Here is a 13,824-nt window from a genome sequence, read left to right on the forward strand (position 1 = left end):
CCCCGGCCGCCCTGGCGGGATGACTCAGCGCTTTCCCTGGACGGGACTGGAGTTGGGGGGCGTCTCAAAAAAACGACCACGCTTTCGCGGCTGCTGTTGGGAGAAGTGGAGAAGGTGGGAAAGGGCTGCCCCTTGAGGCATCCTCTTTTAATCGGGGGTACCTGGGAAACCTCGCCTCTCTTTATTCCCGGGACCCTTACATGCTGTGCATTCAAGACCCAAACTGAGTAAGGGTCTTCCTATCTGATCACGCAAGATCACGTCTAATTACCCCATGTTCGGGGAACTGTGCACCCCAATATTTCTCAATTGCATCCCGGCCTCGAAAACCCTGTTCTAGGGCTGGAGAAGATGGCTCAGAGGTTAAGAGCACTGGCTGCTCTTCCAGGGGACCCGGATTCAATTTCCCAGCCCCCACATGGCAGCTCACAACTGTCAGTAAGTCCAGTTCCAGTGGATCCAACACCTTCACACAAACACACGCAGGCAAAACACCAATGCACATAAAAAGAAAGAAATCGTTTGAAAAAAACTTCTCTGGTCCTCAGGAACCCACACCACTTAAGGCATCATACTCCATTGATCTCTAGTGATTCTACGATGCTTTTCTGTCTTGCATCCATTTTTTTCCACTCTTAAATCTTTCTGAATCTGATCGTGTCACTGATCTGATTTGTGGTTTTAAAAACGGACTGTGTGGTCAGTTTCCTGAATTAAAAGTCACTGTTCTAGTGCGGTGGTGGTTCATGCTTTTAATCCCAGCACTGAGGAGGCAGAGATCCAGGCCAGTCTAGTCTACAGAGTGAATTCCAGGACAGCTAGCACTACATAGTGAAACCCTATCTCAAAAAAAAGTCACTGTTCCTTACATGTCACCTTACATAAAATGTAATCCCATTAAACCTTATCTTTTCTTGCTTCTAAAATGGAATAATTCTAATATCTTTTTGTAGGGTGGCAGTTTGAAGCAGGGTTTCTCTATGTAGCCCTGGCTGTCCTGGAACTTGCTCTGTAAACAAGGGTGGCCTCTGCCTCCTGAGTGCTGGGATTAAAGGCATGCACCACCACGTCTGGTTAATTCTAGTTTCCTAATGGAAATAGTAATGTTCATTAGGACAATATCTAAGTTTGCAGTGGTGGTAGGTTTTTGTTTTTTGAGACAAGCATCTCCTTTATAGTCCAAGCTGGCCTTGAACTTTTGATCCTCCTACCTTGGCTCCTGAGTGCTAGGATCATTGGCCATGCATCAGCAAACCTGGCTCATAATACTTAGTTCTTACTATTAGTGTTACTATTACTAGTTACTAGAGATGTTAACTATTATTTCTACTATACCTTTTCTATCTTCCTCCCTCAAAACCCGGAACTGCCTCAAGTCTGTTCACACCAGGAAAACCAATTCCCCTGAGTTGTCCTTGAGAGGATACACCTGGCCCAATGACTCAGATAAGCATTACTTCCAGTAAAGCTGTTCATGACCTTGGTTTGTATGTGCAATTCCTCTAACGGTGTTACTGACATTTGTGCCTTGAAATGACCATTATGCCTAAACAATAACCTGTACAGCCAAGAAAAAATAAAATCCTTTAGTTTTGTTTACATGTCTTCCTCCCCCTGCTAGCATGATTTTCTAGAGCAGTGCTTCTCAACCTCCCTAATGCTGCCACACTTAAATACAGTTCCTCATGTTGTGGTGACCCCAACCATAAAACTATTTTCATTTATACTTTATAACTGTAAGTTTGCCACTGTTATGAATCATAATGTAAATATCTGTATTTTCTGAGGGTCTTAGGCGACCCCTGTGAAAGGGTCCTTCAAACCAAGGGGTCTCAATCCACAGGTTGAGAATCACTGTTCCAGAGAGTAGGATTTGAATTACATCCGTCTCCGTGTCCCTACATCACAACACAGCATGTAACATAAAAATGGGAACTCTGAGCTTTTAATAAATAGTATTGGATCTCTCTTTTATTCTTCCTTTTTCTTTTTTTTTTCTTATTTTGAGATAAGATCTCTCTATGTTGTCCTTGGTATCCTGAAACTTGCCATGTAGACCAGGCTGGCCTCAAATCCACAGAAATTCTCCTGCCTCTGCCTTGCCCACCCCCACCCCCACCCCCCCCACCCCCCCCACTCCCCCCCACCCCCCCACCCCCACCCCCCGTGCTGGCATTAAAGGCGTATGCTACTATGTCTGGCCCCTCTGTAGCTCTCTTGACTCTTGTTGGTAACATAATAGGGTAAGAAATAGGGGAATGCTGTGTCATACTAGCTGAATATTTCAAATTCTGGGTATTTATCATCCGTTACAACAGTAGTGATTTTCTTTTTCCTTCTCAGCATGAGGTTGACCAGTTATTTTGCATTATTCATTTCCTTAGTGGAGGAGTTAGCTCCCACTAGTTCCCATTGCTCTGGTACCGGGATAGAGATGGGGAAGTGCTGTGTCATGCTGCCTGAGCATCTGGCTTTTTAAAAATTTTTGACATGCCGGGCAGTGGTGGCGCACGCCTTTAATCCCAGCACTCGGGAGGCAGAGCCAGGCGGATCTCTGTGAGTTCGAGGCCAGCCTGGTCTCCAAAGCGAGTTCCAGGAAAGGCGCAAAGCTACACAGAGAAACCCTGTCTCGAAAAACCAAAAAAAAAAAAAAAAATTTGACATATTTCAATTCTCTTGACAACAGAATTTTTTGTTGAGTTGCTTTTTGGTGTGTGTGTGTGTGGGTGTGTTTGTGTGTGTGCAGGTACATGTACCTGTACACTTGAGCAGAGCCAGGGGAAGAGGTTGGGTGTTATATCTTTATAAGAAAGCACAGAACCTGAAGCAAAGCTGATGGAAATGCTCTAGTCTCTGCCCACTTGGCACTCGGGGTTTATAGACAGGTCTAGGCAGCTACAACGGCCCTTCTACACCCCATGGTGCTGGAATCCAAACGCAAGTCTCATGTTCGTACAGCAAGCACTTTTCCCCATTGAAACATCTCTCCTGACCCTTGTTACTTTGTTTTTTCCTTCTCATCCTGAAGATGAATGGTTGTCATTACTCATTTCTTTCTTCTGAGAGCAAGGTGGGCCAGAGGAGAGCTTTTAGGGTCAGTTTTCTCCTTCCATTTTGTGCTTCTGAAGGATGGAACTCAGGTCGTCAGGCTGGGCCTCAGGTTCCTTTACCTGCTGAACCATTTTGCCTAGCCATTGCTTTTGAAACTGAGTCTCACTATATAGCCAAGACTGACTTGAACTCTGGGCAGTTCCCCTGACTCCAGCCTCCAAAGTGCTGAGATCACTGGTGAGTTATCATAATAGGCTTCACACTTTTTCTAGTTCTATATTTTGATGCTTCGGATTGGAACTCGGATCTTCCGTGAGCTAGGCAGAAGCTACAGAAGAAGCTAGATCCACAGCCCACACTCCAGTTCCAGGGGACTTGACAGTCTCTGGCCTCCATGGGCACTAGGCATGTATGTGTATATATGTCTATATATGTGCAAGGAAAACACTCATACACATAAAATAAAATTTTGAAAAAATATTTTTTTAAAAAGAAAGGAAGAAAATTACCATCTGGATCAGCAAGAAAGCTCAGTGGTAAATGCACGTGCTGCCAACCTCAGTCTAATTCCCAGAATCTACCAGGTGGAAGGAGAGAACCCACTCCCTTAAGTTGCCTTCTGATCTCTACTTGCATGCCACAGCAGACAGGCAGTTACACACGAGTGAGGCCCTGTCTCAAAATAAGTATTAAAAAAAAAAAGCTAAGATAAAATCCTAAATTAAAGAACATCTAGATAAATGAAGGTGTACCATGTTCATGAACAGAAAGAATCAATGTGGAGACTGGCAAATTGACTCAGAAGTTAAGATCACTTACTGTTCTTGCAGAGGACCTGAGTTCTATTCCCACCACCTATGTTGGATGGCTCACAACTGCCTGTAACTCCAGCTCCAGGGCATACAAGGCCTCTGATCTCCACAGGCACATACACACAGATACACATAATTAAAAGTAATAACGACTAAAAAGGTTTTTTCTTAGCCCAATTTAAGTAAATATGGCTTTTTTGCAGTTGGTTTTTGTTTGGTTTGGTTTTTGTTTTTTGTTTTTTGAAATAGGGTTTCTGTGCGTAGCCCTGGATGTCTGTAGACCAGGCTATCCTCAAGCTCAGAGATCCCTCTGGCTCTGCTTTCCCAGTGTTGGGACTAAATGTGTACAACACCACGGCCTGCCAGCTTTTTTTTTTTTTTTTTTAACTTTTCAAAAGATTTATTTAGTTTTATTTAACTGTGTATGAGAGTATTGCTTACATGTATGTATATGTACTACATGCGTGTTTGGTGCCCAAGGAGACCAGAAGAGGGTTTTGAATCTATAGGAACTGGAGTTATAGACAGTTGTGAACCATTTTGTGGGTGCTGGAACTGAACTCAGGTCCTCTGGGAGAACGAGTGCCCTTAACCACCAAGCCGTCTCTTCAGCCCCTAAATATGGCCTCTATTAAAAAAAGAAAAAAAAAGAAAAGAAAAAAAACCCTACATGGCAGACATGGTGGTGCACACCTTCAATCCTAGCACTTGGGAGGCAGAGGCAGGTGGATCTCTGTGAGGTAAGGCCAGCCTGATCTACAAAGTGAGTTCTGGGACAGCCAGGGCTGTTACACAGAGAAACCCTGTCTCAACAAAACAAAATAAATAAAATAAAAAATAAAAAACAAAACCACAAAAGTCAGGGTAGAAATGCAAGTGGAAACATGTAAGTTAAGCTTCCTGGAAGCAATGCTCTGTCTAGAGATGGTCCTGATTTCTAGAGTAGGGCTCCATGGAGTTCTGTATGCCTATCTTGCCTACACTTGGATGGTGACTCAATTCTACCATTTTTTTTTTTTTGTCTCTATAAAGGAGCATAGAATCTTTGACCATAGTATTCTTTGTCAGTAGTTGCCTTGGGCCTAATTTGTTATGAGAGACAGTTATCTGACTCATGAAAAGCCATTGTTCTTCTTCATAACTAACTACGTGTAACAGGCAAGGCAGTTCCATTAATGTTCAACAAATCAGTGTAAAGCAGAAGACAAGGCAGCAATCATTTTTAATATTAGGTCTTGCTAACCTAATGACAACCTACCCCGGACATATATAAGATATTAAAATTAAGCTTATAGACTATTAAAGTTAAATGCCTTATTGAATTATAACAACAAATACAAAAGAAAATCATGGAAACCAAACCACAAGATGGCTGTGTCATGAGGTCATTATGGTGATTCAGAATACGTTTATGTTAAAGCTGGACATGGCGGCACATTCCTGTAATCCTAGCACTCAGAGAGCAGAGGCAAAAACAGAGGCAGGATGATTACTTCAAGTTTGAAACCAATTTGGTTTACATAGTAAACTCCAGATTAGCCAAGACTACCATGAGATCTCCTTTTTGTAGCTGAGGACCAAGCCCAGGACCTTGTTCTTGCTAGGCTAAATCTCCAACCCTGAATCTAATTTAAAAAAAAAAAAAAAAGTTGATATTAAATTTCATCTGTGTACCAGAACTAGTTAATTCTCTGGTTTAAAAACCACATTTTGTTGTTGTTGTTGTTGTTGTTTTTTCGAGACAGGGTTTCTCTGTGTAGTTTTTGGTGCCCGTCCTGGATCTTGCCCTGTAGACCAGGCTGGCCTTGAACTCACAGAGATCTGCCTGGCTCTGCCTCCCAAGTGCTGGGATTAAATCAAAACCACATTTTTACAAGTAAAAATTTTTTGTTATTTCTCAATCTTGGACACTGTAGACACTTAAAGTGTCTAAATAATTCTTTATTATGGGGTTGGGGCCTGTCCTGTGTATAACAAGATATTTAGTAACACCTTGGCCTCAGCCCTCTAAATTCTAACAGCATACCTGCTCTTCCCTTGCACCTTGCACACATCCCCAATTCACAGCCAACTGTCCTCTAGGTGACAAAGTCATCCTAGGCTGAGAACCACTGAACTGGAGAGAGTGAAATACGTGGCTGGTGGCTCCCAGCCTCTTCTATCTCCAGCTCATTTGACCTCATTGGCAGGGTTAGTTTTGTCACCAAGAAGCAGGGGGAAGATGTCCTTTCATGCACCTGTATTTCTAGCCCTCTGTCCCAGACAAAACTTTCTGGAAAAGGGGGCCCTTCTTGCCAAAACGTTGCAATTAAGAGAGTGATGATGTCGGGACTAGATGTGTCTCTTTGACTTGTGAGAAAACCACAGCCAGATGTGGTAGCACACGCCTGCAATCCCAGCACTTGGGAGGCAGAGGCAGGCAGATCTATGAGTTCAAGGCCAGCCTCGTCTACAGAGTGAGTTCCAGAACAGCCAAGAATACACAGAGAAACCTGTCTCAAACAAACAAACAAGACAAAGAGTCATAGCTGCTTTGCCATTTGACAGATGTGCCTGGGGAGTGAAGAAGTCACGGAAGACTGAGAAAGCCTGTGGTTGGGAAAGGAGTGCTTTACCTCTGAGCAGGAAAGCCTCAATGATTCATTTTTAGCCTCACCACACCTCTAACCAAAGCAGTGATCTCACCTCCCTTAATGCACTTAGTCATGCTCCCTTGGCAGACTACAGTTGGTAGTTCTAGAGGCTTTTTTTTTGGGGGGGACGTTCAAGACAGGGTTTCTCTGTAGCTTTGGAGCCTATCCTGGACTAGCTCTGTAGACCAGGCTGGCCTCGAACTCACAGACATCCACCTGCCTCTGCCTCCCGAGTGCTGGGATTACAGGCACGTGCCACCACCGCCCGGCTTTTTTTTTTTTTTTTTTTTTTTAATTTTCCAGAGCTGAGGACTGAACCCAGGGCCTTGTGCTTGCTAGGCAAGCTCTCTACCACTGAGCTAAATCCCCAACCCTGTAGAGGCTTCTTTACATCCCTCCTTCCACTTTCCCATAAGGATTGACAAGGCTGACGAATGGACACTAATCTGAGACCTTTAACACCAAAAAGGGCTCAGAGCAGAGTCAGCTTATATGGGTGAATAGCTGGGACCACTGACAGAAGAAGACAGGAGAGGTCTGGTCATCTGCCCCTAAACCTGGTCATCAGCCAGGTATTGAGGCTCACATCTTTAATCCCAGCACTCAGGAAGCAGAGGCAGGCCGATCTCTGTGAGTTCCAGGCCAGCCCGGCTGAAATAGAGTTCTAGGCCAGCCAAGACTCATCATAGTTCATGAGCCAGGAGATGTTGGCCTTTTCTAGTTGTGAAGTAACAACAACACACACACACAAAACACTGCATATCATTGAAGCTGGATTTATATTAAACATGCTATTGCCCCAACTAAACACATGCCATGATTTTCAAATCCCTGCTGCCGCCTCTGGCATCAAGTTCAGCCTCTTTCCTTAGCCTGATCCACAAGGCCCTTTACCTTCTGACCCCTTGCTCTGCTCGTCAGGCATACCTTGTGCTGCTCTCCCTATAAGGTGTATTTCCTATACTCTGAGTGTATCATGATGCTGCAAACCACTATGCTGCCCCACATCCTGTTCACTGACCGGTTAACTCTTGTTTATCTCTCAAAACAGAGTTACCAATTTCGGAATAGTTTTCCTGACAGCTCCTTCTTTCCCGGTCATTTTTTTGGGGGAGTGCCTTTTCTATGTTTATTGTTCCGGTGTATATTTCTATCATAGGTAGAGCACTTATCACATCTTTTTATAACTGTTAATTATTTCCTTTTCTCTTTCTCCAATAGACTACTATCTGAGTAAGCCAAGGTCAGCATGGTTGTAAGTACCTCACGTCACTGAAAAGAAACTGGTTGAAGGCTAGAGAGACACTTGCAGCCAAGCCTGACATGCACCATGCCCCCCATTCGGAAACACACACAAATAAATAAATGTAATAATAAAAATTTTAAACAAAAAATAGAAAACTCGTAGGGAGCCATTCCTTGTATTGAACTGTTCATTACTTAAGATAGAGCAACAGGGGGCTGGAGAGATGGCTCAGCTCTTAAGAGCACTGGCTGCTCTTCCAGAGGACTCCCAGCACCTACATGGCAGCTCACAATTGTCTGTAACTCCTGTTCCAGGGGATCCTGATCCAGGGGATCAGACAGACAGACATGCAGGCAAAATGCCAATGTACATAAAGTACAAATAAATAAATTATTAAAAAAATAAGGCAACAACTTTACCTCTGCATCTCAATGTCCAACACATGGCCTATAAGCAATTGGTACTCAGTGAATGTGGAATACACAGACTCTTCAGGTGGAAGGAGATTGTAGCTGGGCATGGTGGCAAACACCTTTAATCCCAGCACTCAGTTAGCAGAAGTAGGTGGATCTCTATGAGTTAAAGGTTGGCCTAGTCTACATGGAGTTCTAGGCTAGCCAGAGCTACACAGTGAAACCCTATCTCAAAAAAAAAAGGGGGAAAGAAAGAAATTGCTCTCATGGAATATATTAGACAGCTTTTTATTGCTATAATGAAATACTGAGAACCAGGTTAAATTCGTAAAGAAAATAGGTACATTTAGCTTACAGTTTTGGTACACACACCTGTGAGAGTCTCTCTTAGTTGTATCACTTCGCTAAAGACGGCCTTTTTCCTGGCAGTTCTGTGGTGGCATAAACTTGGCATGCTGTCTTGCTATTGTTCCTCTTATAAAGCCACCAAGATTCAATAACCAGTACTCCACCCTCATGAACTTATGTAAACCTAATCATTTCTAAACACTTAACCTCTAAACAAAAAAAGTCAGGCCAGGCGGCAGTAGCACACACCTTTAGTCCCAGCAATCGGGAGGCAGAGCCGGGTGGATCTCTGTGAGTTCGAGGCCAGCCTGGTCTACAGAGCGAGCTCCAGGACAGGCACCAAAACTACACAGAGAAACCCTGTCTCGAAAAAACAAACAAACAAAAACAAAAAACAAAAACAAAAAAAGTCAGATTGACTTATTAATATACAACTTTAGGTTCCAGGAAGTAAACCATATCTAAATCACAGCAGATAGCTAACTATATATTTGGTAATCTAATTTTAAGGCTGATGGCATCCTGTCCTCACTCCATTCATCTGTATTTCTTAGAAGAGCATACACTATTACTACTGACATCCCCAGGCCCCAGTGTGGGGATTTTCAATGAAGAATGTTTTGATAAATGGGAGTTACAGACTAGATTTCCCTTTCCTCCTTTCCTTCCTTCCTTTAGATGAAGGCTTACTGCATAGCCTAGGCTGCAGCCAAATTCATGCTTGTTCTGCCTGAGCCTGACTAGGGCTGGGTCTCTGGTTGGGCCACCATAAGCCACCCCCACCGCCTGGTTTTACTATTTCATTCTCAAGAGGGTTTCTAGGCAGCACCTGACCAGGGAGTTCCAGAGTTCTAATTAGCTACTAATTGGCCATTCAAGTAATAATACCTGTCCAATACTCAGGTCCCGAAAGGATTAAGACTAATGAAGAAGCTATTTGGGTTCTTAAGATCTCACTGTAAGCCCAGGCTTATGTGAAATTTAATTATGTTTATCAAATGCTCTCTGCCTTAGTTCTTGGGTATCTGAAATTTCATGAAATGAACTCAAATATCTCTTCTACAATTAGACAAGAACATAACAAAGCTAAGCAACTTGGTTGTCATTGGCCTTTAACTGAAGGACTAGCTTATCTGCTAGATTTCCTTAAAGAAAAAAGAAAGAAAAAGAAAGACTCAAGAGCCTCAAAGCCCAGCTCCAGTAGAGCTCAGAGGAGTCACCTTCTCACCATAATGAGGTAGGAAAAAACTTTATTAATATGACTGGGGCTTTAACTTTGCCCCACATTCTAGATAAGGAAATGCAGGCTGCTGGGCTCTGCTCTGATTGAGACAGAGCTGAAGAAGAAATCCCCACACCCACCCAAGCTAGGGCCAGCCTCCTCTTTCAGCTTGCACAACCTCGATCCAGGGGCAGGAACTACTGTGCTGGCCTTTTGAAACTCGTGGACTTTGCCCCTTAGGGCTGAATAAACTGAATATAACTAATACCCAATCCACCTTTGGTAATCATAACTGAATGTGTGCTTTTTCCCCCTTAACATATCGTGGACAGTACTCCCTAACAACACTTACAGAGCTATCTTTTTGTGACTGAACAGCTTTTATACTATAGATGCATAATAACTTATTTGCCAGTTCCCTTTGTAGGAACACTTAGGTACTTTCCTCTCTTCTAAACAATGCAGTAGCTGGGCCTGGTAAAGGCCTGCGATCCTAACTATCAGGAAGGCTGAGGCAGGAACATTACAAAGTCAAAGCCAGCTGAAGCAACTTAGGGAAACTGTCTCAAAATAGAAGGGAAAAGAAAAATAAATAAAAGGTGAGCTAGTAAACCAGGTGTGATGGTACATGCCTTTAATCCCAACACTTAAGAGGCAGAGGCAGGCAGATATCTGTGAGTTTGAGGCTGCCTGGTCTACAGATCAAGTCCCAGGACAGCTAAAGCTGTTACACAAAGAAACCCTGTCTCAGAAGAAAAAAAAAAGAGGCATGTTAGTGCTTGCCTAAGAAGGCCCCCGAGGCCCTTCGTTCAACACCCAGAACTACAAGCAAGCACAGTAAATTCCTTTCACTCTTCCATTGTTCCTGCAGATTAAATTCTTAACAATTGCTGGATAAGAAGAGATACACATTTAACATGTTAATAACTATTACTAGATTACCTAAAAGAGAGATGAGACTCTTTACTTTTCTTTTTTTGTTGTTGTTTTTTGTTTTTTGAGACAGGGTTTCTCTGTGTAGCTTTGTGCCTTTCCTGGGGCTCACTTGGATTAAAGGCATGCGCCACCACCGCCCGGCTTTTTTTTTTTTTTTTTTTTTTGAGGCAGGGTTTCTCTGTGTATCCCTGGTGGTCCTAGAAAGCGCTTGAACTCAGAGATTCGCTTACCTCCCAAGTGCTGGGATTAAAGGTGTGCGCCACCATACCCAGCTCCCGTTTTTTTTTTTTTTTTTTTTTTAAATATTTATTTATTTAACTTGTGTGTATGTGTGGGAATGCAGAAGTCAGAAGACAACTCTCACAAATCAATTCTCTTCTGCCACCTTGTGGGATCCCGGGATCCAGCTCGGTCATCTGCCCTGTGTGCAAGCACCCCTACCCCTACCCACCACCCCCCACCCCCCCACACACCCCACCCCCCCCCACCCCCCCCCACCCCCCCGCCCCACAAGCCATCTCTGGCCTGTTCTCTCTGTGTCAACAGCGAGATGAGGGTGGAGAGGTGACTCAGTGGGTAAGAACACATACTGCGCTTTCAGAGGACTCAAGTTTGGATCTCACATTAGGTAGCTCACAACCATTCATAATTCCACTCCAAAAGATCTGATTCCTTCTGCCTCCAAGATACTCCCACACACCTGCACCTACTTACATACATACACATAATTCAAAAGTAAAGACAGGGGCTGGCGAGATGGCTCAGCAGTTAAGAGCACTTGCTGCTCTCGCAGAGGACTCAGATTTGAGTCTCAGCATTCACATGGCAGCTCACAACCATCCATAACTCCTGTTCCAGGGAGTCTGACTCCTTTTTCTGGCCTCCTTGGGCACTTACACTTCCATGGTGCACATACATACATGCAGGCAAAACAGTCAAACTCATACTTTTTGTGAAAAATCATTTTTTAGCCAGGCGGTAGTGGCACACGCCTTTAATCCCAGCACTCAGGAGGCAGAGGCAAACAGATCTCTGTGAGTTCGAGGCCAGCCTGGTCTCCAAAGTGAGTTCCAAGACAGCCAGGACTACACAGAGAAACCCTATCTTGAAAAACAAAACAAAACAAAACAAAAAGCTGAGTATGTTGGCACATGCCTTTAATCCCAGTACTGAAGAAGGCGGAGGCAGGGTGTGTCTCTGTGAATTAGAAGTCAGCCTGATCTACACAGTAAGTTCCAGACCAGCCAGAGCTACACAGTTAGATCCTGTCTCAAAAAAATCCAAAGAATGAATTACATATTTTTTAAAAGAAGAGCCCCATTGAGCTATAATAGCTTGCAATAAACTGCCCATTTTCACTTCCCCTCCTCCCCTTATTTTAAAACAGAGCCTAACTTAGCCTGCTTGTATGTATGTGCATCACATGCATGCCTGGTGTTCTCAAAAGTCAGAAGAGGGGGCTGGAGAGATGGATCAGCGGTTAAGAGCACTGACTGCTCTTCCAGAGGACCAGGGTTCAATTCCCAGCAACCACATGGCAGCTCACAACTGTCTGTAACTCCAGTTCCAGGGGACTCTCAGACAGACATACATGCAGGCAAAACACCAATGCACATAAAATAAAAATAAATAAATTATTTTAAAAAATCAGAGGAGTCAGAAGAAGGCTTTGGATCCCTTGGGACTGGAGTTACAGATGGTTGTTAATCACCATGTGGGTGTTGGGAACCAAACTTAGATACTCTAGAAAAGCTTTGAGTGTTCTTAGCCAACTCTCCAGCTCTATATGGGGTGTGTGTATTGGAAATCAGTGTGTATGTGTGTAGTGAGATTTTTCTTTGTGCCACCAGCTCACAAATAAGGACACAGAAACTTATTATTAATTGTGAAAGTGTGGCCTTAGCTTAGGCTTGTCCTATTGGCTCTTATAATTTAAATTAATTTGCTTTAATTAGTCTACATTTTACCATGTGGCTTTTTACCTTTCTTTCATTCTGTATGTCTCCCTCCATGTCTCTTTGGCGCCTCCTCTGCATCTCCTCTTCCTTTCTCTCCATGGAAATCCTGCCTATACCTCCTACCTAGCTACTGGCCATTCAGCTTTTTATCGCACCAATTATAGCAATACATTTTCACACAGTATACAAATATCCCACAACAAGTGTGTGTTCAGAACATGAAGGTGAGTAGTGGATGTATACCCCCATATGTATTCCTATGGAGGCCAGAATGGGATGTTAGGAATCTTCCTTTATCATTCTGTGTCTTATTGCCTTGAAACAGGGTCTTTTGATGAACTGGAAACTTGCCTTTTCCTCTAGGCTGGCTGGCCAGTAAACACTCATGATTCACCCCACCCCCACGCCACCCCCAATGCTGGACCTATAGGCATGTAGAGCCATGCCCAGGTTTATGTAAGCACTGGGGTTTTGAACTCAGGTTCACAGGCTTGCAGAGCAAGCAGTCTTGCCCACTGAGCCAGCTTCCCAATCTTTCCTTTATTTTCTAATAGATTTGCTTAATTTTTCCCCCCTCAGGTTCCTGTGTCTCAACCTCCTTATTAGTGAGAATCATGTGTCAGCTATGCTAGTCACCTATGTTCCCTTTTTAAAAAGATGTATTTGTTTCTATTTTACTCATATGGGTGTTTATTTTGCCTACATGTATGTCTCTGCACCATATACATGCATGCATCATTGCCCCTGAAGACCAGAAGAGGGCGTCTGATACTCTAGAATAGAGTTACAGATGGCTCTTAGCCCCCATATGCTTGCTGAGAATTGAACTTGGAAGAGCTCTGTGGCAGGTTTATTTAGTACCCAAGTTTGAACCCAGGGCTTCATGCATGTTAGGCAAGCAATCTGCCAACCAAGCTACATCCCCAGCCTAATTCCTGCCATATTCAACAAGGTATAGTTCCTGGAATGTAGGATCCTGCTTTATTCCTTCATAAGTTGTTATGTTAGTCCTGTCTAGATTGCTGCTTCCTTTAATTTTCTGAGTGACAACTGTCTATCCTTCCAGAAAGCTTTCAGCACATGACAGATATCGTTAAATATCTGTCCACCGGATGAATAAATCATGCTTTTATGTACATGGTACAAGGATTAAACTCAGGGTCATTTTTTTGTTTTGTTTTGTTTTTTCGTGGTTTTTTGAGATG

Source organism: Peromyscus californicus, unplaced genomic scaffold (genome assembly GCF_007827085.1).
Source record: "Peromyscus californicus insignis strain IS unplaced genomic scaffold, ASM782708v3 Scaffold_5__1_contigs__length_169319896, whole genome shotgun sequence".
NCBI lineage: Eukaryota > Metazoa > Chordata > Mammalia > Rodentia > Cricetidae > Peromyscus > Peromyscus californicus.